The 24,567-nt window shown below is 34.9% G+C and overlaps 1 protein-coding gene across 8 annotated transcripts in view; it reads left to right on the plus strand.

The window, feature by feature from the left end:
* GREB1L (GREB1 like retinoic acid receptor coactivator) overlaps positions 1-24,567 on the plus strand; it is a 269,293-nt gene that overhangs the window by 107,144 nt on the left and 137,582 nt on the right. For all 8 annotated transcript variants that reach the window (XM_072828988.1, XM_072828987.1, XM_072828985.1 and 5 more), the window contains exon 3: positions 12,214-12,321. The gene's annotated coding sequence lies outside the window, so the exon portion shown is untranslated. The remainder of the gene's footprint in view (positions 1-12,213; positions 12,322-24,567) is intronic.

Below are 24,567 nucleotides of genomic sequence, written 5' to 3' on the forward strand. Positions count from 1 at the left end.
CCCCTAAAAAACTGAAAAATCCCTTTTTAAATAGAAAAATAACACATTTGGAGTTCTATTTATTTAGATTCTTTTCTTTAGCTTATTCTCCTTTGCTTTGTTAGTGTTTGTAGAAAATAAATACTGGCTTATATAGATTATTTAATTAAACAGATAAAGTTCCGTGTTTCCATGCAACTCCTTAACATTTTTAAAATTGATAGATTTAATTGTACAAAAATTAAAACTGCATGGAAAAACGGCAAATACAAAAAGCCAAGGCAAAAGGCTACTGGGGGGAAATGTGCCCCATATTATACACAAAGGACAAAATTCTTTAATATATAAAGAGCTCCTACAAATCAAGAATAAAAATAACAACTAAATATGAAAACTGATTAAGACTGGAAATTTCAGAGAAAAAGATTCAAGGGCTTTTAAATTCATTTGAAAAACTATTCAATTTCATCCATAAGAGAAATACAGACTAAAACTACATTGAGATATCATTTTTCATCTGTCAAATTAACAAAGATCCAAAAGTAGATAATACTCTACATTGTTGAAGGACTGGGGATCCATAAATTGCTAATGGGAGTATAAATTGGTTCAACCATTAGTTCAACCCTCACTTAATACTAAGTATCAGGGAGTCTTTCCAATCCACCTTTTCTCTGCTTTTGGCAGCTTCCTACTTGATATGGACCTTAGAGAAACTGAACTGTAATTGAAAATGTTTCACGGGCAGCCCAGGTGGCTCAGTGGTTTAGTGCCGCCTTCAGCCCAGGGTGTGATCCTGGAGACCCAGGATCAAGTCCCATGTCGGGCTCCCTGCATGGAGCCTGCTTCTCCCTCTGCCTGTGTCTCTGCCTCTCTCTCTCTCTCTCTCTCTCTCTGTCTCTCATGAATAAATAAATAAATAAAATCTTTAAAAAAAAGAAAAAGAAAATGTTTCTGATGTATGGAAGAAATGAAGACTGCCTTGTGTATGCTAAAACAAAACCAAACGAGAGCATTTTGGCAATATTTAACAAAATTAAAACTGCATATATCCTTTGACTCAGCAATTTTACATCTAGGAATTTATCCAAGTACTAAATTAGTGTGTATTAATTAGTGCAGGGTTGATTATTATAATATCTTTAGTAATAATGAGGACTGCAAAATAAGTATCCATCATTAAAGAATTAGTTTACAATAATCATGATATAGAGGCACCTGGGTCGCTCAGTTGGTTAATATTTTCAAACAGACTATTTTGGCTCAGGTCATGATCTCAGAGTTGTGAGACTGGGCATTGCATCACATCAGGCTCTGAGCTCATCAGGGAGTCTGCTTGAGATTCTCTCTCTCTATGTCTCCCTCTCTGCCCCTCTTCCCTCTGCACACACACACTCTCTCAAATAAATATAAATCTTTTAAAAATAATAATAATAATCATGGTATATATATCCAGGGAATTTTCCAAGGTCATAAAAAATAACGAGGAAGATCTTTATGTAAAAAGAGCTCCAAAATATTTTTATTATCTTATTTTTATTTTTCATCCTAAGTGTACTTTTTAATATCCCTCACTTATTTCCCCCATTCTTCCATCCACCTCCCTTCTGGTAACCATCAATTTGTTCTCTATAGTTAAGAGTCTATTTCTTGGTTTGTCTCTCTCTCTCTCTTTTTTTTTCCCCCTAATCTTTGCTCATTTGTTTTTTAAATTCCACATATGAGTGAGATCATATGGTATTTGTCTTTTTCTGACTGACTTATTTTGCTTAGCATAACTCTATAAATCCATCTATGTCATTGCAAATGTTAAGATTTCATTATTTTTATGGCTGAATAATATTCCATTGTGTGTGTGTGTATTTTTTCTTTATATATTCATCTATCATTGGACCCTTGGGCTGCTTCCTTAGTTTGGTTGTTGTAGGTAATTCTGCAGTAAACATAAGGGTTCATATATCCCTTTGAATAAATGTCTTTGCATTTGGGGGGAGTGAGTACCCAGTAGTGTGATTCCTGGGTCATGGAACAGTTCTATTTTTAATTTTTTGAGGAACCTCCAAACTGTCTTCCATGGGGCTACACCCAGTTTGCATTTCCATTAACAGTATACAAGTGTTCCTTTTTATCCAAATCCTCATTAACACTTATTACTTGAGTTTTTTATTTTAGCCATTCTGCCAGGTATGAGGTGATATCTCATTTGATTTGCATTTTCCTGATAATAAGTGATGTTGACCATCTTTTCATGTGTTGTTTGGCCATCTATAGGTTGTCTTTGGAGAAATGTCTGTTCATGTCTTCTGCCCGTTTTTTGATTATTTGTTTTTTGGGTGTTGAGTTGTATACTTTATTTATATATTTTGGATACTAACCCTTTATCAGATATATCATTTGCTAGTATCTTCTCCCATTCCATAGTTGCCTTTTAATTTTGTTGATTGCTAATCCATTTTTATGTTGTTACAGCTGATATCAGAGAAGTTACCACCTAGGCTCTCTTCAAAGATTTTTATGGTTTCAGGTCTCACATTTAGGTCCTTAATGCATTTTGAGTTTATTTTTATGTATGATGAAAGAAAGTGGTCCAGTTCCATTCTTTTACACGTAGCTGTCCAGTTATCCCAATAGAATTTGTTGAAAAGACTGTTTTTTTCCCATTGTATATTCATTCTTTCTGTATCGAAGATTAATTGGCCATATAATGTGGGTTTATTTCTGGAATTTCCATTCTATTCTGTTGATCTGTGTGTCTATTTTTATGCCAGTAACATACCATATCATACTGTTTTAAATACTGTCACTTTGTAATGTAACTTGAAATCTGAAATTCAGTTTTGTTCCTCTTTTTGTAGGTTACTTTTGCAATTTGGGGTCTTTTGTGGTTCCATACAAATTTTAGGATTGTTTGTTCTAGTTCTATGAAAAACACTCTTGGTAGTTTTTTGTTTTTTGTGTGTTTTTTTTTTTTAGATTTTATTTATTTATTGATGAGAGAGAGAGAGAGAGAGAGAGACAAGCACAGACACAGGCAGAAGCAGGTTCTATGCAGGGAGCCCAATGTGGGACTCGATCCCGGGTCTCCAGGATCACACCCTAGGCTGAAGGTGACACTTAACCACTGAGCCTCCCAGGGTGTGCCTGTTGGTAGTTTGATAGGGATTGCATTAAATCTGTAGATTACTTTGAGTAGTATGGACATTTTAACAATATTTGTTCTTCTAACCCATGAGCATATTTGTCTGTATCATCTTCAGTTTCTTTCATCAGTGTCTTATAAGTATAGATCTTTCACTTCTTTGGTTAAATTTAGTCTTAATATTTTATTATTTTTAGTGCAGTTGTAAATGGGGTTGTTTTCTTAGTTTCTCTTTCTGCAGATTCATTATGAGTGTATAGAACAGATTTCTGTACATTGATTTTGTATCCTGTGACCTTACTGAATTTATTTATCAGTTCTAGTAGTTTTTTTGTGGAGTCTTTGGAGTTTTCTATATATAGTATCATATCATCTGCAAATAGTGAAAGTTTTACTTCTTCCTTACCAGTGTGGATACCTCTTGTTTCTTTTTGTTGTCTGATTGCTGTGGCTAGGACTTCCAGCACTATATTGAATAAAAATGGTGAGAGTGGGCATCCTTGTCTTGTTCCTGACCTTAGGAGAAAAGCTCTGGTTTTCCCCGTTGTGTATGATATTAGCTGTGGGTGTTATATAATAATTTTTATAGATAATAAAGTTGACTTGGACTGTTTCCAGTGAGCTTCTCATTCTTGTGCTAGCCCTACATTTTAAATTATTAAGTTACTCGAACAGTATTTATGAGTACCTGCTATGTAGGAGGGTACCACAAAAGTGCGATAATATTAATAATAGGCAAAAACAAAAACAAAGTCCCTACCTTCATGTAGTTTAGAATTTAATAGGGAAGACAGACATTAATCACATAAATTACATATAGCTCATCCATGAGTTAAATGTTAGGAAGGATATGAATGGGAACTTTTAGCAAGACTAAGGGGATCCGAGAAGCAATGCCTGAAGTCTAAAGGGATGAGGAGATTTAAATTGGCAAAAGTAAAACATAAGGTAGGTGGAATTACAGGCAGAAGAAACATGTTGGTCATTGTTGGTCACTGTTGCTAAAGCACAGAATTTTGGAAGAGAACAGTGCCAGATAAGGCTAGAGAGATGGGCAGAGATATTTACAATATTGATTTTTATTATCAGAGTAATAAAAAACCATGAAGGGCTCTAGTGAAGCATTGACAGATTATATTTGCTCTGTAATGCAGAGAAATGATTGTAGGGTGCCAAAGAGAAGGCAAGGAGAACAATTAGGTAAGTTGGTGCTGGCTCTTGGCAGGAAACCTCAGGTCCCACCCACAGAGTTGTTTGTGTACCTTACAGAATGGTGACTGCCTTCTCTTAGAGCAAATGATCCAAGAGGTCAAGGCAGAAACTACAGTATCTTTTATAACCTTGGAAATTACATATTATCATTTGTTTGGTATTTAGTAATCACACAAGTCAGTGTTGATTCATTGTGAGGGAAAGGATTACCCAGGAGGTAAGATTCATTGAAGCCATCTTGGAAGATAGCTACCACAGACCAAACTCTGTAGAACTCCAACATTTCATTTCTGGGTGGTGTATTGTGGGAGTACAAAGGAAATTGAGAAGCAGCACAGGGAAGGAGGAATACCAGAAAGGTTGTAAGATGAAATCCAGCCAAGGAAAAGGAAATTTCAAGAAATCTACCAAGAGGACATGTTAGAGGAGAACCAAAAAAAGTTCACTGGATTTAGTGACATAGATTTAATGCCCAAAAACTCATTCTTCATGATATGGTTTAACATTTATTTTGACTCACTTCCTCTTATAACCTTTATTAAAGAGACTTTTCTCCTCCCATCTTTTCTTTGATAATCTTCCTTTAACACCCCTTATGGATGTTTTCATAATGTTCCCCACAAAATTCTACTGATACTTTGAGTGGAGTTGTGTCAAGTTTGTTATTTTGTTTGAGAAACATGTTTTTACAATGATTAGACTGCTCTTTAAAACACCTGGCACATTTCTCTCTGTGTGTAAATATTCATTTAAATCACCCACATAGGGCAGCCTGGGTGGCTCAGCGGTTTAGCGCTGCCTTCAGGCCAGGGTGTGATCCTGGAGACCCAGGATCGTGTCCCATGTGGGGCTCCCTGCATGGAGCCTGCTTCTCCCTCTGCCTGTGTCTCTGCCTCTCTCTCTCTCTCTCAATCTCTCTCTGTGTCTCTAATGAATAAATAAATAAATAAATAAAATCTTTAAATAAATAAATCACCTACATATTGGGAATCCCTGGGTGGTTCAATGGTTTAGCGCCTGCCTTCAGCCCAGGGCATGGTCCTGGAGTCCCGGGATTGAGTGTCGCATTGGGCCCCCTGTGAGGAACCTGCTTCTCCCTCTGCCTATGTCTCTGCCTCTCTCTCTCTCTGTCTCTCATGAATAAATAAATTCTTTAAAAAAATAAATAAAGATAAATAAAGAAATCATCTACATAAAGTTTGGCAATTTAAAAAATGTTATCACATATCTTCATTAAGTTGAGTCCTGAGTATTATTTTTGTTGTTGCTGCAGTGAATAGGATGTTTTCTCTGCCTCCATTACCACGACAGTGTTTTCAATCTAGAAATGTATTTACTCTATTCCTCATCTTATGGATAAGGAAAAAGGCCCAGAGAAGATAGGTGACTGGGCTACAGTTACAGACTGGTAGAGTTGGGGACGGCAGATGTTGAACATCCAAATTTTATTGTGCTACATTAATAGGAAATGAAGTTGCTTACTCAGTCAAACCTCATTAAAATTAAGAGTCCCTTAAGTATCATTTTCTTTGTCTTTTTTTTTCCTATAGTTTTATTAAGTTTTTTTAATTCCCCTATGGTTAACATACAGTGTTATATTAGTTTCAAGTGTAGAAAATAGTGATTCAACAATTCTACATGTTACTCAGTGCTCATTATAATAAGTATCACTTTCTTTGTATCAGGTTTCAAAGTAGTACTATACATTTTATAGCATATCTCTACTTTTTAGAATTGTCAGTTTGAAATAGTGTCATGACTTAAGGAACTGCCTCTCATCTCCATTCAATTCTCCCTGAAGACCTGATTCCTACCAGACAGGAACTATTTTTTCTTTGAGGTCTAAATAGACCTAACAACCTATTGCAGTGAGTAAATATTTAATGAAGATTGAATATTTCCTCTGTGGTGGATCAATTTACTCTTGTTGATTATCTGAGGAAAGCTTTTTTTTTTAATGTCATGTAGTAGGTTAAGAAATTTGTTTTCCTGGATATTGTTATTAGTTTGGTTTCAGTGATTTAAAAATGCATGTCTCTTAGTATTTTTCAGTCATCTGTTTTTCCTAGTTTATACATGCAATTTGAATTATTATGTTATCTTAAATACAAATCTGAGATTCATTGACCTGGGATCATGCAATGAAGTCATTTGCTGTGAGAGTTGTTTTTTCTTGTATTTGTGGTACTTGGCGCTCCAAAAATGAAAACTATTTGCTAATAAGGTATAAGGATGTTGATGGTGCATTTTTTAACAGCAGAAATATAATTTTTTTTGCTAAATATCTCTAAAACCATAAATAATTTTTAGTTAACAAAAAATGTGTTTTTCTTGTATTTTTAACTATCAGTATATATTTAATTTTTTAAATTTTCTTAACTGATTTTAGGTTTAAAGAAAATATATTTATATTTGCCTGTACGTCTCTAAATATATGAAGATAGTGACATAGCTTCAAAGTTTTCAACTTGTAAAACTAGAATGACTCTAGTGGAATCATTTAGTGCAAGTTGTTAATGTGGCATTCAGATGGAATTTATCAGAATCAATTAGAAAAACAAACTTCTCGTTTAAATGGCAGGAAAAGGTACATATATATTTCATCCTCTTTCTATGCTAGGAAATATGTGAATATAATTTTGAAATAGAGAATTCATGCCTAGTGACAAATTATCCTTCATTTTTAAGGAATAACTTCATTGTGTTTCGTATTTGATAACTTCTGAAACCAATATTTCAACTTAAATAATGTTTGGTGTTTATTTTACTAGACGAGAATTGCATGATGACAGTTATAGTACATATTTGATAACAAGCGTAGAATAAATCAGTTAAGTCATAGTGGTCTGATATCTATTTTTAAGGTCTTCTTGACCGAGGAGTGTGTGACCTGTGAAATCTCTACTTTTTTGGATTTTGTTAAGATATTTTACAATGCAAGGATTTAAATCTAGATGAACATCCCTGTGGGAAGTTGGCTGATGTGGCCCAAGACATTAAGAGTATCAAGGTATAAATTGGAAAAAGTTTAACAAATTCTGATAACAATTAACATATGTAAGAAGAGAGAAGGTAAAATTAGCAAGTTTGTTTTCTTTCCCAATTTATAAAAAGAGAACCTGAATTTTAACCTGGTATTTTCAAAGCTCTGATTACTCAGCAGCATTCCATTTTGTGAAAGCATTGCCAAGAAAATGTATCCAAATCTTGAATTACAGACTACTCTTGCATCTGATTGGAAGGGGCATAGGAGTTGTTTATAAGGTTGCAGATCCCAAACTGCACAAGTGAAGGTTGAGACTTGGGGGAGGGTTTGACTCAGGGAAGGGAAGCTTCGTAGACGTTACAGCTCTGTCCAGAGGCCAAATGGGAGATAAATCACTGCTGGCCACCTCTCTTATTATTGAAATGGTTCAGCCCTGGGGTTTAACTGAAGGACTTACAGGGTTTTGAAGTGCAAATAGGATGGTGAAGGGTAAACCCTTTTAGGGCTTCATTTTGATGGATTTTTTTCCTGTGTGGATTTCTGGCACTGACTGTGATCTGGAAGGGGCCCTTAAAAAAGAAAAGTTTTGTTTTGTTTTTGATCAATCAGGCAATAAGAACTTTCCACAGGGGTGTACTTTTCCTGCATGCATATCGATCCTATTGTGTTTAAAAGTAGGTCATTTAATTGGGCTTTTTTGGGGGGGTGGGGGGAGCCTTCTGCAATGGAACTGTCATTTCAAGGTCATGTCTCTCTTTTTGGTATTCATGCCAAAGTTTGAGAGTGTTGAATGATGTACTTTTGGATCAGTATTTTTGGGGGGGTTACTTAGGATAAGGTTGTGTTAAACAAAAAACAAAATTATTTGGTTAGAAGTCAAGTCCATATTAGAAGAAGTCCTTTTTATATTGAGGAGCAGTCTATAATTAATCTTTTTTTCCATTAGTTACGTAAAATTGTATATATTTATTTGAGTATTTTGTATGCTTTCTGTTTTGCCAGAATTAAAATAAAAAACAAAATTCTGAGATTCTGAAATATTTGTACTACTTTATTTGTACAGATACATAGAAGCATTTAGGGAAATAAAGGATACATTAAAAAATGTTTAAAAAACAGATACATGTATTTTTTTACCCCACAAATAATTCAAACACAGGGAATGAAATAAGCTATCTTTTAAATTTTATATATTTTTGGTAAAATGGGAATGAGAGGAGAATCATTAATGACTTCAAAGAAAAATAATTGTAACTAAGGGCTTTTTGTGCAAATTACAAACGAAAAGTAAAATATTTGTATTAAGGAGATGCTATGGTATGTGCTTATGATTCTTTTTAGAAATAATGGTTGACAGAACTTTTCTTGAGCATTTTGCTCTTTATTTTTGATTTAACAGATATTTATATCATTTGCCCTGTTTCAAAATGATAATGTATTTAGCTGCAGCAGAGATTGCCCTCTGTGTAGCTTGATACCTATTATAAAAAACAGTTGTTAATCTCTGTAATTGACATTGATCACACAATGTTCTTAAGTGACCTTCAAGTCAGTTTTTGTTTTTCTATTCTTCAAAAATTTCCCTTCACTGTATTTATCTAAATCCAGAATTAAATTAAACTTAAATGTCAGAATTTACATTTACCTATTGCTGCATGAAGATTTTAAATAAGATGCTTTAAAAAACGAAAAACAAAACCCTAGATGGCATCAGGAGAGTCCCCTGTATCTTACCAGCGTCCCTGTCATTAGTTTGTTGTTGGGAGATGTTAATATGACCCTTCCTTTGTTAGAAAAGAGATCTGTAGTCCTTCCCAGAATCCTCTTGTTAACTGTCTTTTTTTAACCCAAGTTGGAAGTTGTCTGATGAATGAATGGTGAGCTGTTTTTTTATGAGCTACACATATTGTTGACATTGTGTCACACGTTGCTTTTTAATTTCTAACGTGTTTTTAATTTGCAAAACATGCCTATGCCTCTCACAGCAGTAGAACTGAGTCAGCATTTCTTGAGTCCAGATACTGCTTTATGCAAACAGGACAGGTCAGGCTCATGAATGCTCTATCATAAGCCTTAGCTTTACTGAAACAAGCACGTGAACAAATTTCACTTTGAATATTGTTGAATAAAAGAAGATACTTGAGAAAGGCTTTTTTCCCAAGAACTTCTCTTGCCCCTTGGCAAGTGAATTGCCCCAATATAAAAGCATTGGGAGGGAAAAGTGAGCTGCAGAGTGAAAAGGCAATCCACAAATAATCACTCTTTTCTGCCTTTGATTGTGTCAGATTTTTTTGTGTGTGTGGCAATTGTTTTCTTTTTCGCTTAGAAGAGGTTTATGGTCCAATGTCTGTCAAGTCAGCCCCTGTCTTAAGGTTGCAGTTGTATTTCTCTCTGGAGTTCCTAGAGGTGATGTTATCTTTTGTTCACTCAGCAGTGTGGTGGTTCCTGAGAGCATCTGTCACTTTAGGCATTACAAGATGGATGGGTCTCCAGTGAACTGCTGGTTGAAGCAAATGGTGAAAATAAGAAAAGACAAGGGGTTTCAGGGTCTGCAGAGAGAGAGGACAGACAACAAGGAAATACTGTTAGAAATCAAGAGTAAGCTGAGCAATAGAGAAAGAGAGAGCAAAGATGGATCATATGTCATTTTTTAAACATCTTGGAAATCAGAGTCTTTTGTTGGCTACTGTGATCTGAGGGGCACATCTGCATCATGGTAAACGATTCTGTGCTTTGGATTTGCAAAATGTATTTGGACATTAAAAAAAACGTCTGGGTAAAGTGTTGGGAAATTGCAATGATATACATTGTTTTATGTGAGAATTTTGCTGTTTGAGAATGTCATCTTTTAAAATGTAATGATTTAAAAATTTTCTAGTCTTTAAATTTTTTCTTTATGTTTTCATTTTTCTTTCCTTCCTCCATTTTTTCTTGTATTTGAGCAACTGTAGATATTAAAATGTTAGAAAAGTATTAACCACATAACCAACATCCTTACTGTTTACTTAAGATTTTTTTGACATTTTTGCAGGAGGATTCTGAAAAATCTATGCTCAGGCCATAGGGAGACTGGGGGCGGATTTTAAGTTATTTGAAGTAAACTTCCAGTAAATTTAATGGGCTTTTCGATGAAAGAAAGAGATATGTTATTGATTTGTCAGAACAAGGTGAAAGTTTTGTATTATATTTAGAAATTCATTTTGTTGCCAAAGTCAAAATTTGTAAATTTGGATTGATGCAGAATCGTGCCTATGTAAGAGAAGGAACAGGAAGGAGCTTGGCCAGGGAGTAGGAAAGGAGAAAGAGAGGTGGCAGGATGTGGTTGAAAAAAATGATTTTGTCAAAGTTTCTGGCATTCGTCTATGAAAAAGACCATAGGTTGAAAGGCAAAGAAATTAAGATGATTAGAAGCTTTAAGCCATACAAATGGTAGAGTCTCTTCCTTCTCTATGGGTGTAAATAATAGATGAAAGAGTAAGAGTGACAACAAAGGATCAGGTCGTTTAAGAGAATGTGTGCAGCCTGAATAGGGGTCTGTGGCCCAGGGCCAAAGGTCTTAGCTTTGAGTGTAATTAGAAGAAAATACAAAAATGTCATTACTAGCAGGTGAAGTGTGCAGCACGTGGCCAAAAATTAGCAATTTTAGACTATGAAGCTATTGGAATTGGATTACTGACCTTTTTTAAAAATCATTAAGGTCCTCGTGGAGTCATATAGTTTCATTGGCAGTAATGTGGTTTGACCTTGTTGACCATATGGGGTAATCTTGGGTTTGGATGTAGGTAGCGAGACTCCTGACTTACAAAAAGATGTCTATTTGTGTGTAGGTGGGTGGGAAATACATGAGTTTGAAAATCTGGGTCTTGCTTTTTAAATTGTTCTTTTGCCTGAAGACATTCTTCTGACAGGTAAGATAAAGATTTTTATTTCAAAATCTAAACTGGTTCTTTTTCTGTCTTTCCTCTCAAATTGGCAAAAAAGGACAATAAAATGAAAACTATTTATTTTGATAGCATAAGTTAATATCCCTTTAAATATATTTAGTGCTATAAATATGCATATTGAAATTAATATATTCTTAGGAAAATCCCCTTTTGTTTTCCTTTTAGACACAGTAACAAAGGAATAAAAACACTTCTAAGTTACATATAAAAATCAGTGACAAATTTTTATTTCATTTGATGTTTTATGACTATATTTCCTATTTTTCCACCCAATAGTTTATATTGACCATAATCTACTTAAAGGAGAGAATAATACACACACTGTAATTTTCAACCAGTTCTATGTAATTATAATTATTTAGTTTAATTACTCCTAGAAAGAAACTACTCAAAAGGGTAAAAATATAACTCTTTTTCTTTGTACAGTCTCTCTTTCTTGGAGATTATTAAAGCATTAGTTTCAAAAAGTAGCAAAATACTTTTAAGCATTATTAGTTATATCTTAAATTTTTGATAGTTCTTGGAGAAGTAAATTTTGGCTAAGCGTCAAAGATTATAAAATTCAAATTCCTTAGAATAAGAAAATTGTTTTTCATTATTTTTATTCCTAAAAATAATAATGGTCTGTGGAGCTGTCAGCATATGGTAACACTTGTCAAAACTACAGACTTAACAGATTTATTCAACTTACATTTAGTAGGGTGTAAGTAGAGGGGAATCTTAAGAACAATAAATTATTTTTGAGTATATATAATTAGGAGTGATTATTTTGGGAATATCTGTATTTGCCAGTTATGATGTTTATGGAGTTATGTAAGACTTTGTAATTCATTTCTAATTGTAACTTTTGTAGAATTGTAACTATTTAAATCATTTTCTTCTGGAATATAATGCATTTGGAAACTAATTCACGCCTTTACATATATACTTTTATCTTTTTTATGTTTTTGCAGGTCCAAAAAAGCTTTAAACAAGTAAAATCTAGACGGCAGGCTCCCTGAAGTGTTGACAGCCCAACTTAATCATGAACGTGATTCAAAAATGTTAATAAATAAACCAAGGTATCGTACGATTATAATATCCCCCCCCCCAATTTTTCAAGATGAGTTTTGTTTTGGGAACTTTTATTTAGAATTTAAATAAAGCTACTATACTTGGTTCTTAAACTGATTAAGCAGATATTTCCATGAACTCCTCTTCCATTTCCTCCGCTCTGTTTTCCTCTCCCCTCCCCCACCTCTCCACCAAAAGGGGGGGGAAAACCTTATTCAGCAATAAGTTTTTGCTTATTTAGTATTGCTGAATATTTTTTTCTCCTGTCAACAGCCTTCATGTGATATTTCCTGTATAACTAAATGAAGATAATAAGAATCCAGTTTTTAATTCCCTTTTGTTGACTGTGGTTTTTATCTTTCAAGTTGTCTAATAAGGGAGATCTAGATTATTGGCCTCTGCAGAAAACCCCAAACCATATTTATTGACTGTATAAAAATGTTTTATCATATAACACTGAGATGTATGTTTTAAAAGTTTTATGAAAGTTTTTTTCTATTTTTAGGAGGCTTTTAGTTAAGAAAATACTGCCTTTTTTTTCTCCCTATGTCAAAGAAAATTAAAAGTTTGCTTAGAATGAAGGATGTGGGGATGCTGTTTTAAGGAACTCTCGTTTGTCAGGGCATAGCCCAAGACTGTATCTCTCCTTTCCGATGTTACAACATGTTTGAGTAGCCTGGCATTTCCAAGAGAGGCAGAGGTCTTTTTCTTCCTGCTGAATTCTTTTAAGGCCAAAAAGAACAAGAGGGTCATTGCCACTTCAGCAAAGTCCTTGTTTGTGCCTTCGTGACCATGCAGACCCTGGCACCTAGTATTGGCTTAACATTTGGGCCTGGAACATCTGGAAAATGATCAGAGAGGGAGTGGAGGAGACAGAAGAGCGTAGAACCGTTGCGTTTTGTTACACCAGGTGCTAGGAGTTAGCAACATCCCCTGTTTGATATGGGAGGCAAATTCTGTGGCCCTGGAGTTAGGCTCCAACAATTGAAGAGGTCAAAGGACAGCTGAGTGGGGTCAGTGAGACACCATGGGGTGTATTTTGTTACTTAGTAAAAGGAGCAGCCTCCTAAAACCTTAAAGGATTCTCTTGAAAATCTGTGTTGTGAAAAGGTTTTATGAGTCTCATGGCAAAAACTCCTGATTTATCTAAGGAATGCTTGCTTTTGTCTAATGGAAGGATAATCCTTACCAAATGTTGGCAACTACTATAAGAGTCAATATAGGTCTGAAAGAATAGTGAGGGTTTGAAGTGTACTTTGCTTTCCAAAATGTTTATCATTTTAATGTTTGTCTCTCAGTGAAGAATTTTGCGTTATTGAATTACCACTCTTTTCTTTCCTCAGAGCCAAAAGTGGGGGGTAGGGGGAGAGACTGGTAAGGAGTGAGCCTCCATTAATTTAAAGATTATTCTAACGAGCTTTTGACCCACAAACAGGATATTATAAACCTTTAAAAACACCAAAGATTATTAACTCTGAAAAGTTACCTTAGAATTTATTTTAATGTATAAAGGGAATAAATGGCACATGAAATACAAACTACAATGTTTCTAGATTATAGAAGTGCTTTTAAAATTGTAGTTGTATTTCGTAGAAGTATCAGTTGATGAATAGCCATAAGCCTGTGTGCTTAGTGTGTTTCTTGTATATTTTATAGTAGGAAGAAGAAAATGTCAGAGTCAAGAATAGAGAATAAGAAAAGCAAGATTATATAATAAAGAATTTTTCTCTTTGCAGGGAAATGGAAAAGGGTGGGGGTGGAGGGGGGATGGGATCTGCATGTTGTGAGAGCTCTCTTTACCAGAGCCCATGACCTCAAGGTACCACTTCCATGATTATGGATACCTTTGAAAGGTGTTGGCCACTTGGCACATAAGTAAAAGGAACTGTTAGAGGAATTTGGCAATATTTTGATGTTCTAATTTATTCTATCTATGTACAAATACATAGAGAACATAGACATATATTATTATATATACAGTAAGGGGAAAGAAGATGAAATGCTGAATAGTATATAATAGGCTTTGTTAAGCATTTTCTTACTAATTCATAAAGTTACAATGTTTGTGAATTACACTTGTATGTGATTTTTTAAATCTTTTTAAATAAGATTCATTTTAAAGCAAAATAGACATAAATGTAAGGCTCAGCATGCATGCAGTGTGTTTAATGTCTATTTTCTCAAGGTTAAAGTGCCTTTCAACAACTAATTTAGAAACCTAAGTGTAGTGACTGATAATTGCCTAGAGAAAACCCACAGCTGTTTAAGTAGCATTGAAATTGTGGCAAAACTGACAAATACAATTAGCAATGTTAATACGATAAAAAGATGGAAAGACAGGGGCAGATGACAGAGTGGAAAGATGAAGGTAGCAGGAGTAACCAATCCATATAAGAACACAATGTTCAAAAAAAAAAAAAAGAACACAATGTTCACAGTTGCTTTGAATTTCCAGCACTTTTTCCTCTATGCTAAGTCTTTTTACTACTCTCTGAATTACCAGCAAAATGGGTGTTTTGCAAGTCAAAAAATTCAGATAAATTTGCTCAGTCCCTAAGTCACATCTAATTTTGAAAGAACATAGCTGTTTGGTGTTCATAGCTAAGGAAAACAATCAGATTTTGCTGCTTCTAAGGCCCAATTTTATCTGTGGTGCTTTCTAAAAGTCAATTTTACATGTACTTCTATTTTACTGTAATTATTGTGAGTGGGAATTTCTTTACCCCACTTTGCACCCTTATAATTCTTATTAGTCATCTAAATACATTACAGAAGAGACCAAAGCAAATCCTGTTTCTGGATCCAGGGACTCAGTATTACCAAAGCAAAACAAAACAAAAACCTGCAGAAGTTTTCAATGTATTACTACTAGTTATTTTATCTGGTTAATGTTTCTAGCCCACTTTTCAAACAGCTTCTTGGAGAAACTAAGTGGGGATTGGAAATAAGAGAAATTAGGTGAATGTTCTATGCAAAAGCTTTAGTCATCTGTGCCCTTCCTATTATACTTTCTAAAGCATCCAATGAAATTTGGAAAATTATTGTGGTATCTTTTGAAATTCTATTCTGCATTTGGCAAATTGGTTTTTTGCTTCTGGTGTTTTATGCAGATTTGAGTAACTGCTGTGATAAATTCCCACAAGTTTGTTCTCTGAAACCGTAGAGACTCTGAACTCTGAGTGTGGCAGGCTTGATGGATGCGGTAAACCACACTTTGGAAGCATTTCTGGTTATTTAATGTTTTCTGTTCTGGATTATTGACTCTTCTCCCTGTTGAAAAATTGGTCTCTGGTGACATGGTAGAGGTCACACATTGCCTATTATTGTTTTGCTTCTTTGATCTTACACAGGGATTGCCTCTGGTAATTATACTAGTTCCAGAGAGTCTTGATGAGATGTGTTTATTTTACAGAAGAATTTCTGGTATTTCAAGGAAGAAAGTAGAGATTTCCAGTAGTAACATGTAACTTTTCATTACAAAGAAAAAATACCATTGTACTTTATCTTTTAATTATGCCCTTTTTAATAATTATTATGAAATTATTTGGCATATTACAGTAATTATTTCCATAACAATTTAAGACATATATCTGTAAGTATATTGGTAAAAAATGATAAATTTTAAAATAAAGTTGCTAGGGCTGAGTTTTTATTTCAGTACCTAAAATACTTTGTGGCTTCAGAAACTGTCAAGAGAGATTCATCCAGATTTAAATGTACAGAACTATTAAAAGTGGTTGGCAAGTTTGTCTTTTAATCTATTTACATTTTCTATTTCTTTTCAGCAAAGAGGATGAATAAAAATTAAATATCACGCTTTTGTTTTGAATGCATGATTAGTTTTGTGCATTTTTGGAACGTGCTTGGGAAGAGATAATATCTCTTCAAATTAGTTTAATGTATAATTAGATAAGACACACACAAAAAGCTCAATGTATTCATTGTTATTTTTTTACTCATTCTAGTTTTAAACAAAATATTTCATCTAAGAACTCACAATATAATGAGGGAGTCAATCACTAGACTCAACTGATTATAATCAAGAGCAACAAATGTCAATTTCAAAGAATAAGTGAAATGTAAAAAATGAAAAATGCACAAAAGAGAGAGAAATGTGAATATATGCTTGCTTTTTTATATATATATGCTTGCTTTTTAAGCTTGCTTTTAATTTTGGGTTATAGACTGAACTTGTAAGAACCATGTTTGATTTCCATTATCACACTCATCAGTGAATTTTGTTTTAAAGATTTTTATTTATCTAATAGAGAATGAGCATGAGCAGGGAGGGGGGAGGGGCAAAGAGAGAGAAACAGGCTCCCCACTGAGCAGGGAGCCCAACGTGGGGCTGGATCCCAGGACTCTGGGATCTTGACCTGAGCAGAAGGCAGATGCCTAACCGACTGAGTCACCAGGCACTCCAATGAATATTTTTAATAGAGAAAAGATATGTGAGTGGTAATGCTATATAACAAGTAATTTTCTTTTTTTTCGTGTTTCAAGTTTTTATTTAAATTCTAGTTAGTAACATATAATGTAATACTGGTTTCAGGTGCAGAATTTAGTGATTCATCACTACAAGTAATTTTCTTATACAAAGACTCTGATAACTGTGAGGGACAATAATGTTTTGTACATGTGACTGTAAAATCTCTTAATAAATAAATCATATATAGTACCAAATAGCAGTTTTTGGAATTTTTACGTTGATGGCCATTTGTTCCTAGAAAAATGCCCCAGAATCCATTGTAATGCCTAACACATGCAACAGAAGAAGTACATCTTACTTTTCTCTGTATCTTCAATGTAGCACAATGCTAAAAAAACAAAAACAAACAACAATTAAAAAAACCTATTACTACTTTTTTTAAAAAAAGATTTTATTTGCTTTGAGAGAGAGTGTGCATGTGCACACACACATGAGTAGAGGGAGGGGCAGAGGGAAAGGGAGAAAGAGAATCTCAAGCAGACTCTACCCTAAGTGTGGAGCCCAAAATGGGGCTCGTTCCCAGAACCCTGAAATCATGACCTGAGCCGAAATCAAGAGTCGAACACTTAACCAACTGAGGCACCCTGGCACCCCTATTACTACTGTTTTCCACATTTATTCTCTTCCAGATACTTTTCTAAAAATGTTATATATGCATTAAATCTTATGTATTCTCACAAAAATCTATGATATTGGTTGTATTACCTCACTTTACAGTTGAGAGACTTAGTGACTTGCCCAATATCATATGGGTAGTGGTTGTAGGATTTGAATTAAAATCATCTGACTCTACAGCCTAGGTGCTTACCCACTTCGATTTTAGGATTTCAATAAATGCTGCCTGGCTGGGTAGATGACTATTAAAGTTTGTAGAGTAAGACAACATCTACAGAGTAAAAGGTAACAGAAAACAGACAAGTTACACAAAGTTGTCCTTTTTTTAAAAAGTACTATGTCTGGCACACAGCCTTAAAAACAGAAACCTCAAACCAAAGCCAACTATACACACATACCACAAACAAAATATATCATCTCCATGCTCAACGTTGCTTCCTGACATTTCAACGTCAAATAACATGTCATACTGGGGAAACAGACATGGACTTTTTCATCTGAACTTGAATCCTAGTTTCAAATTCGTAAACCAGATAATCCTGGCTTGTTGCAGAAACTAACTCAGTTACTCTGTCTACCTGTCTTTATTTTGAGTTTGCTTATTCCTTTACTTGTTCCTCCATCCTATAAATGGAAGGTAGCTGTAAGGATTTGACTATATTTAATATGCCCATTGAAATACTTCCTCCGTAGTGTGTGTACTTCTGGTGTAGTGTGTGTGCTTCTTACTTCATGTGGGGAGGCTCCTGGTGTCTCATTGCTTCACTATCAGTGAAGTTAAGCTTGAGCAGTGGGTTCAGGAGGTGTCAGCTTAATCCCTCTGTTATAAAGTTCTCCCATTTATTATCATTGCCTAAATGAATTTTGCATTAAGGGTTGCAAAGTGGTCATTTTATTATTCTGTCATTCTTTTCACATTTCTTAGCTGATATTCTTCATTAAAAATATTAAAACTCTGAATAACCAGGACTATTTGGTTACTGGAAGTGCTGGAAAAGCAAAATAAAGATTTCCTCTTTCCTTTTCCTTTTAGCAGCATTCAGGAGGATGCTTTGTCTTTTGTTTTTTGTTTGTTTTTTTCCAAGAGGAGCTTTTTCTCCTTCAGTAGCAAAATTAATTTGTGATTTTTTATATTTTAAATATGCTTCACTGCATTGCATTTTTTCTCTTTTATGTTCAATTTCTCTATTCTTTGGCCTGTGGGAATACTTCATATTGAGTCATGTCTTTTGACCTGATCCATTACGCCTTGATAGCTTCTTTGCTCTCTGTTCAAGACTACTCCCATGTATTTCCTGCCCCAGACCTGGAATTGGCCATAATTTCAAGGAGCTTTGATTCTTTTCAGTGGGGAATGGTAGTAAAAATCACAATCAGGGTACTAGGAAGTGCTTATTGTTATTGAATTGTCATTACCTCTCAGACTTTTCAGTAGACAGTGCTTGGAAATACAAATCTGAAATATTTTTTAAATGAATTATTACTTTAAAAATGTATATCCCCATCTATCTTCTCCATAGCCAATCTTGCTGTTAAAACTAGACTAACCTTGAGGTAGTATCTTATATTTTCTTAGCATGTACACAATATTTTTAAAATCAGTATTATTCTCACTCTTTCTTGTCATGAACTGTAGTTATCTTTCTTTTCCCTATATATTTTAACATTAATGTTTATCCTCTCCAGATGGTTGGTATTAAAAGTCAACTTTTAGTGATGCCTGGGTGACTCAATAGGTTGGGTGTCTGATTCTTGATTTTGGCTCAGGTCATGATCTCAGGGTTGTGAGATCAAGCCCCATGTCAGGCTCTGTGCTGGGCATAGAACCCGCTTGGGATTCTCTTTCTCCTCCTTCTGCCGCCTTTCCCCACTCCCTCTCTAAATAAATACATAAATAAATAATAAAAGTCAACTTTTATAAATAGCCCAAGTTCAGTACCTTGAAAATATTTATCCTTGGTCAAAAGAGGAACTTGGGGCGCCTGGGTGGCTCAGTGGTTGAGTGTCTGCCTTTGGCCCAGGTCATGATTCCGAGGTCCTGGGATCGAGTCCCTTATTGGGCTCCCCACAGAGAGCCTGCTTCTCCCTCTGCCTATGTCTCTGCCTCTCGCTCTGTGTCTCTCATGAATAAATAAATAAAATCTTAAAAAAAAAAAAGGAACTTGTTGAGTGAGATAGTTGGGCCAATGCAAGTATATCCTAACTGGGGGGGAAATAGCTTAGAGTAATTATGGTAGACGGTAGTAGTGGAAATTCCAAATCTTTGTGAGAGGTTCTCAGTGTAAGCACTAGAATGAATTATATTCTCCCTGGAATCTTGAAGCACCAGGAAAGGGTGGAGGGGTGTTCACTTTGGAAAACCAGTTGTTAAGTAATATGCCTCTGTTTTAAACTACTTGTTCAAAAATTTTTTAATTTAAAAAAATAAACTACAAAAAAAATAAAATAAAAAAATAAACTACTTGTTCAAGGATAGTCATAGAGTTGGGATTAGTTTGTTTGCTATATGATATTTTCCTTTCCTTTATTATATTATGCTATAATACCGTTTATTACTTTAAAAATTAGAAAATAGGAAAAAAAGAGTTTATTTTTTAGGAAGGCTTATGCCTAATGAGGGGCTCAAACTCAAGACCCTAAGATCAAGAGTAACATGCTCTACCAACTGAGCCAGCCAGGTGCCCCCCCCAAAAAAGATAGTTTAAAAACAACACAACACAAAAGATAATTTAAAAACAATAGATAAACATTATTAACACATTGTGTGTACTTCACAGCTTTTTTTCTGCTTGTAACAAAGTTATCTTTACAAGAAAAATTGTGTTTATAAAATTTCCAGTAAATTCGTATCATATTATTGTTAGAATTTTTTTACTTCTACATATTTATTTATTTTTTAAAGAATTTATTTATTTTATTTATTTATTCATGAGAGACACAGAGAGAAAGACAGAGACCTAGGCAGAGGGAGAAGCAGGCTCCCTGCAGGGAACCTGATGCAGCACTTGATCCCAGGGCCCCGGGATCACGACCTAGCCAAAGGCAGACAATCAACCACTGAGCCACCTAGGTGCTACTATCTACTTCTATCTATTTAGATTAAGTGGCCTGCTACAGATAGAAGAGGGAAATAGAAATTAAATTGTGTTACTTTTTAAAGTAATAGATTGGGCCATATGCCAAATCTAGTACTTATTTTTAAACTCATATAAGAAGAAAATCAAGGAATATACACTCTCAAGTTCATACTTTCTTTTTATCATTTGAGTTTTAGGAAATTTTCTCTTGTCCCTAAATGGAAATAATAACTTTTTCAGACAGGAGGAAATATTGAAGGAAACTAAGTTATATAAATATTCCTAAAATTTTAGGGAATTGATAAGAATGTTTTTGATTTCTAGATTTGCCACATAATAAAGAAACATGACCGAGTCTTCCAAAGTTGGGAGCAATGGGGAGAAAAAAGGTGTAGACAAGAGAATTATCAAAATCAGGAGACATGTTGCCCACCCATCAGGTGCTTTGTAATCTAAGGGTGGGCCCATGCTTTCTCCCCTAGATGTGTATATTTAGTTATTCTTTGTTAAATAATTTACCCTTTGTTTATATTTCCCTTTCATCTAATATAGTGAGGTTTGGGGTCTTTTTATTGAGAGGAGGGGTGGTTTTATTTTGTTTTGACTTTTTTTTTTTTAAGATTTTATTTATTTGTTCATGAGAGACACAGACATAGGCAAAGGAGAGGCAGGCTCCCCGTGGAAAGCCCAATGTGGGACTTGATCCCAGACCCTGGGATCACACCCTGAGCCTAAGCAGGCAGATGTTCAACTGCTGAGCCACCCAGTCATCCCTTGTTTCAACTTTTTAAAACTGTTGCTTTGCTTTGTGCCTATTAACCCCGTATCTTAACCCCTCTTTCAGCTTTGTCTTGCAACCATGACATATACAGGCAAGGACAAATCAGCAAACAAACAAAAATCTTCCTTGGATTGTTTTGGTTTCATTTCCTTTTGTTTTGTTTTGTTTGGCTTAGCAATTTAGTAATATTTTATAAAGTATCCATTTATCCGATTAGGTTATTATTGTAGGTGTTTAAACAGATAAGTGGTCTCGGTGACAAAGATAGCCTAAGAGAGCTGTTGCTGTAGCTAAACTGGTTAGATCCTACTCCTGTCTTTGCCATCTCCTTTTTGTTTCACCTTGTTTCACAGAAGTTAAGTTCCTTAACTTCTCTAGACCTCAGTTCTCTTACAAATGGAGGCAATAGAGTACTTACCTGGCAGTTAGCAAGCTCTCCATGTTACAAGTATTGTAATTGTCCAAAGAAGAACATTTCCTTTCACGTTTCTTGACAATGACAAGGACCACCACCCACCACCACCACCAGTAAAAGTAATAATGATAGCAGCAACTGGTGTCATATCACCTACCTGTTAGATGCCTACCATTGTGATATGTGCTTCATATATAACTTATTAAAGTTAACATTTGAAAAATAAGAATATTCTGAAATCGTATGTAATGGTTTAATCGTAAAAAGTCTTTGGGGAATAACTTAAGGGAAACTTTCTTCCTCTGTCCTGTGTACTTTGTAACTACTATAAGAGTGATTACTGTATTAGTAATACATTAGTAACTACTAACCATGAAACATTTGACAAAAGGGAAATTAAAACATTGCAGGATCAAGAAGTAGTCTCCCTCAAATTGTGTTGCTCCTTTTTTCCTTTTTCCACAATAACAAAAAGGGAGAATTGGGGATAAGCCATGGAACCATTAGCAGGTACCTATTTCCCAGGCTACTCTTTTTCTTACTTCTCCAGTCCCTATTCCTAAAGCCACCAGTGATGGAAGTTGCCTGTTCTACTCCAGCCTTTTTATCTTCCTGTAGAAATGAGAAAAGTCTAGAGCAGAAAGACCCTAAACCATAACTGTGTGGTGGTTTGTACTTGATCCCATTTGCATTTTGGGCAGTTAATTAGCAATGCATGGGGGAGGTTAAGCATCCGACTCTTGATTTTGGCTCAGATCATGAACTCAGGGTAGTGAGATGGAGCCCCATGTCAGGCTCCACACTGCTGAATATAGAGCCTGCTTAAGGTTCTCTCCTACTACCCCTCCCCACCTCCCTCTCTCTCTCTCTCTCTCTCTCTCTCTCAAAGAATTAGTGGTGCAGAAAGAGCCCATATTGTGAACCATATCTTTCTTAGAGTTTGCTTTAATGTCACAAGAATGTCTGTTAGTATCTCAGAGGTCTGTAGTCCTTAATGTAAGCCAGATACATAGACTATGCAGGTATATGTAGAAATTGCAAGTTTGCTTTCTTGTTGTATTTCATTCAACAACTGATTCTGAAAATTCTGAAAAGTAGTTCTGTTTTCTGACGTAAAGTTAGATTTATTCACACTGACTTTCACTGGGATGTTACGCCATCTCAGGCTCTGGGGGGTCCTTCAGATTCAGAGGAAAGGAAAGCTGGTAGTCTAGGTGGATAATGCCAACAGTTTCAGTGACGCTAAATATTATAGCATACAATATTAAGAATACATTGCACTAAAAAGGCTTCTTCCTTGAACTCTACCTTTCTTTTTGGTAGCATTGAACTGGAAATTAGGTAGCATTGAACTTGACTAATAAAGGGAAAAACTCCATACTCAGCACTAAAGAAGTCTGAGGTCAGTTTTATAATTCTTCACATGATCATTATATTCTATGATGGTGAAATTTGATCACTCCGTTTTATGTTGATGTAATATTTTTATTCATCACAATATTTATTTGCCCTATACATATTTACATATACATATTTATTATATTGCTCCTTAAGCTATAAATCAGAGATTGAGATTATGTAGTCCTCTATGTACAACTGGACAGTTCTTTATTAAACTTTATTAAACTAAAAAGATCTCTTAGAGAATATGATTTTCAATGATAAAAGGAAGATAACTTGTTGAGGAGGTGATAGTTAAGAAGAGGCAAGATTTCCAGGCATTTGGTGCTCTGGAGAAAGGCTAAAGTTCCACCTTTGACATTATTCCATTGTTTTCCATGGTTAAGAAATCCCATGGTTGACTGCACTGGTAGTTTTTTCCCTTCTGCAAAGAAGAAAGGTGAAATGACTATTGAATTTTGACTTAGATGCATAAACTGGTGATAAAGCATATTTCTCCTGCAACCGCACCCTGTTTGATCACATGTGGGTCTGTTGAAAAATAAATTGCTTTTGAGCTTTAGGAAATTTAAATTGTTTATAGTTGTACTAATGAGGAGTCTTAGAAGCTTGGTATTGCAGGAAAACTTTGACAGACCTGTTGATTTTTCTTCCACTTAAAATTTTGAGTACTGTACATATACTTCTGGCTATGTATTTTTTATAAGAAAGAAACCTAGAAATTGAAAATAAACCTAGTGATTTATTTCTTCTAGTTTTATTGAGATAAAAATGATGTACTGTATAAGTTTTAGGTATACAATATGATGATTTTATATAGGAATATGCTGTAAAATGCTTACTACTGTAATTTCAATTAATAGCCATCACCTCATATAGTTACAAAATTTCTTTTCCTTTTAAAGAGGAACCTACTAATTTAAATCCATGGTGTTTAGTTTCATATTAACTATTTTGAGAAAGGTTTGCCAAAATATAATTCCACCCTTTCCTCCAAATCATAAGAATCTCTAACAAAGCTTTGATAAACTCAGGTCCTCTGATGGAAATCTCTGAATACTACTCACTGCTACCAGGAATCATGTAAACAGCCTTCTTAGCTATACAGAGGCAGCTGAGAGCCCCACCAAAAGCTCCTCTGGAGCTCATGCATATAAGTCTGAGAAACATGACAGTAACTTTGTAGTAGGCATCACCCATACTCTGCTGAGTCATCACCATTAGACCTTGCTTCCTTTACCTGCTGAGCCCAGATGCATGCTCAGGGTCCTTCTCAATCAGTCCTCTAGGGACTTCCTCCAGAGAGTCAAAGTTAGGGTTCCAGATGAAATTTAAATCTGTCCCTCTTCTTGTTAGGGTAAGTGGGGACTAAGATATACTCCAATTGCCTTTCTTTTCTTGTTTTAATTTTTTTAAAGTTTTATTTATTTAAGTAATCTCTACACCCAACAGGGGGCTTAAACTCACAACCCTGAG

The sequence above is a fragment of the Canis lupus genome, chromosome 6, assembly GCF_048164855.1.
Source record: "Canis lupus baileyi chromosome 6, mCanLup2.hap1, whole genome shotgun sequence".
Taxonomy (NCBI): Eukaryota; Metazoa; Chordata; class Mammalia; order Carnivora; family Canidae; genus Canis; species Canis lupus.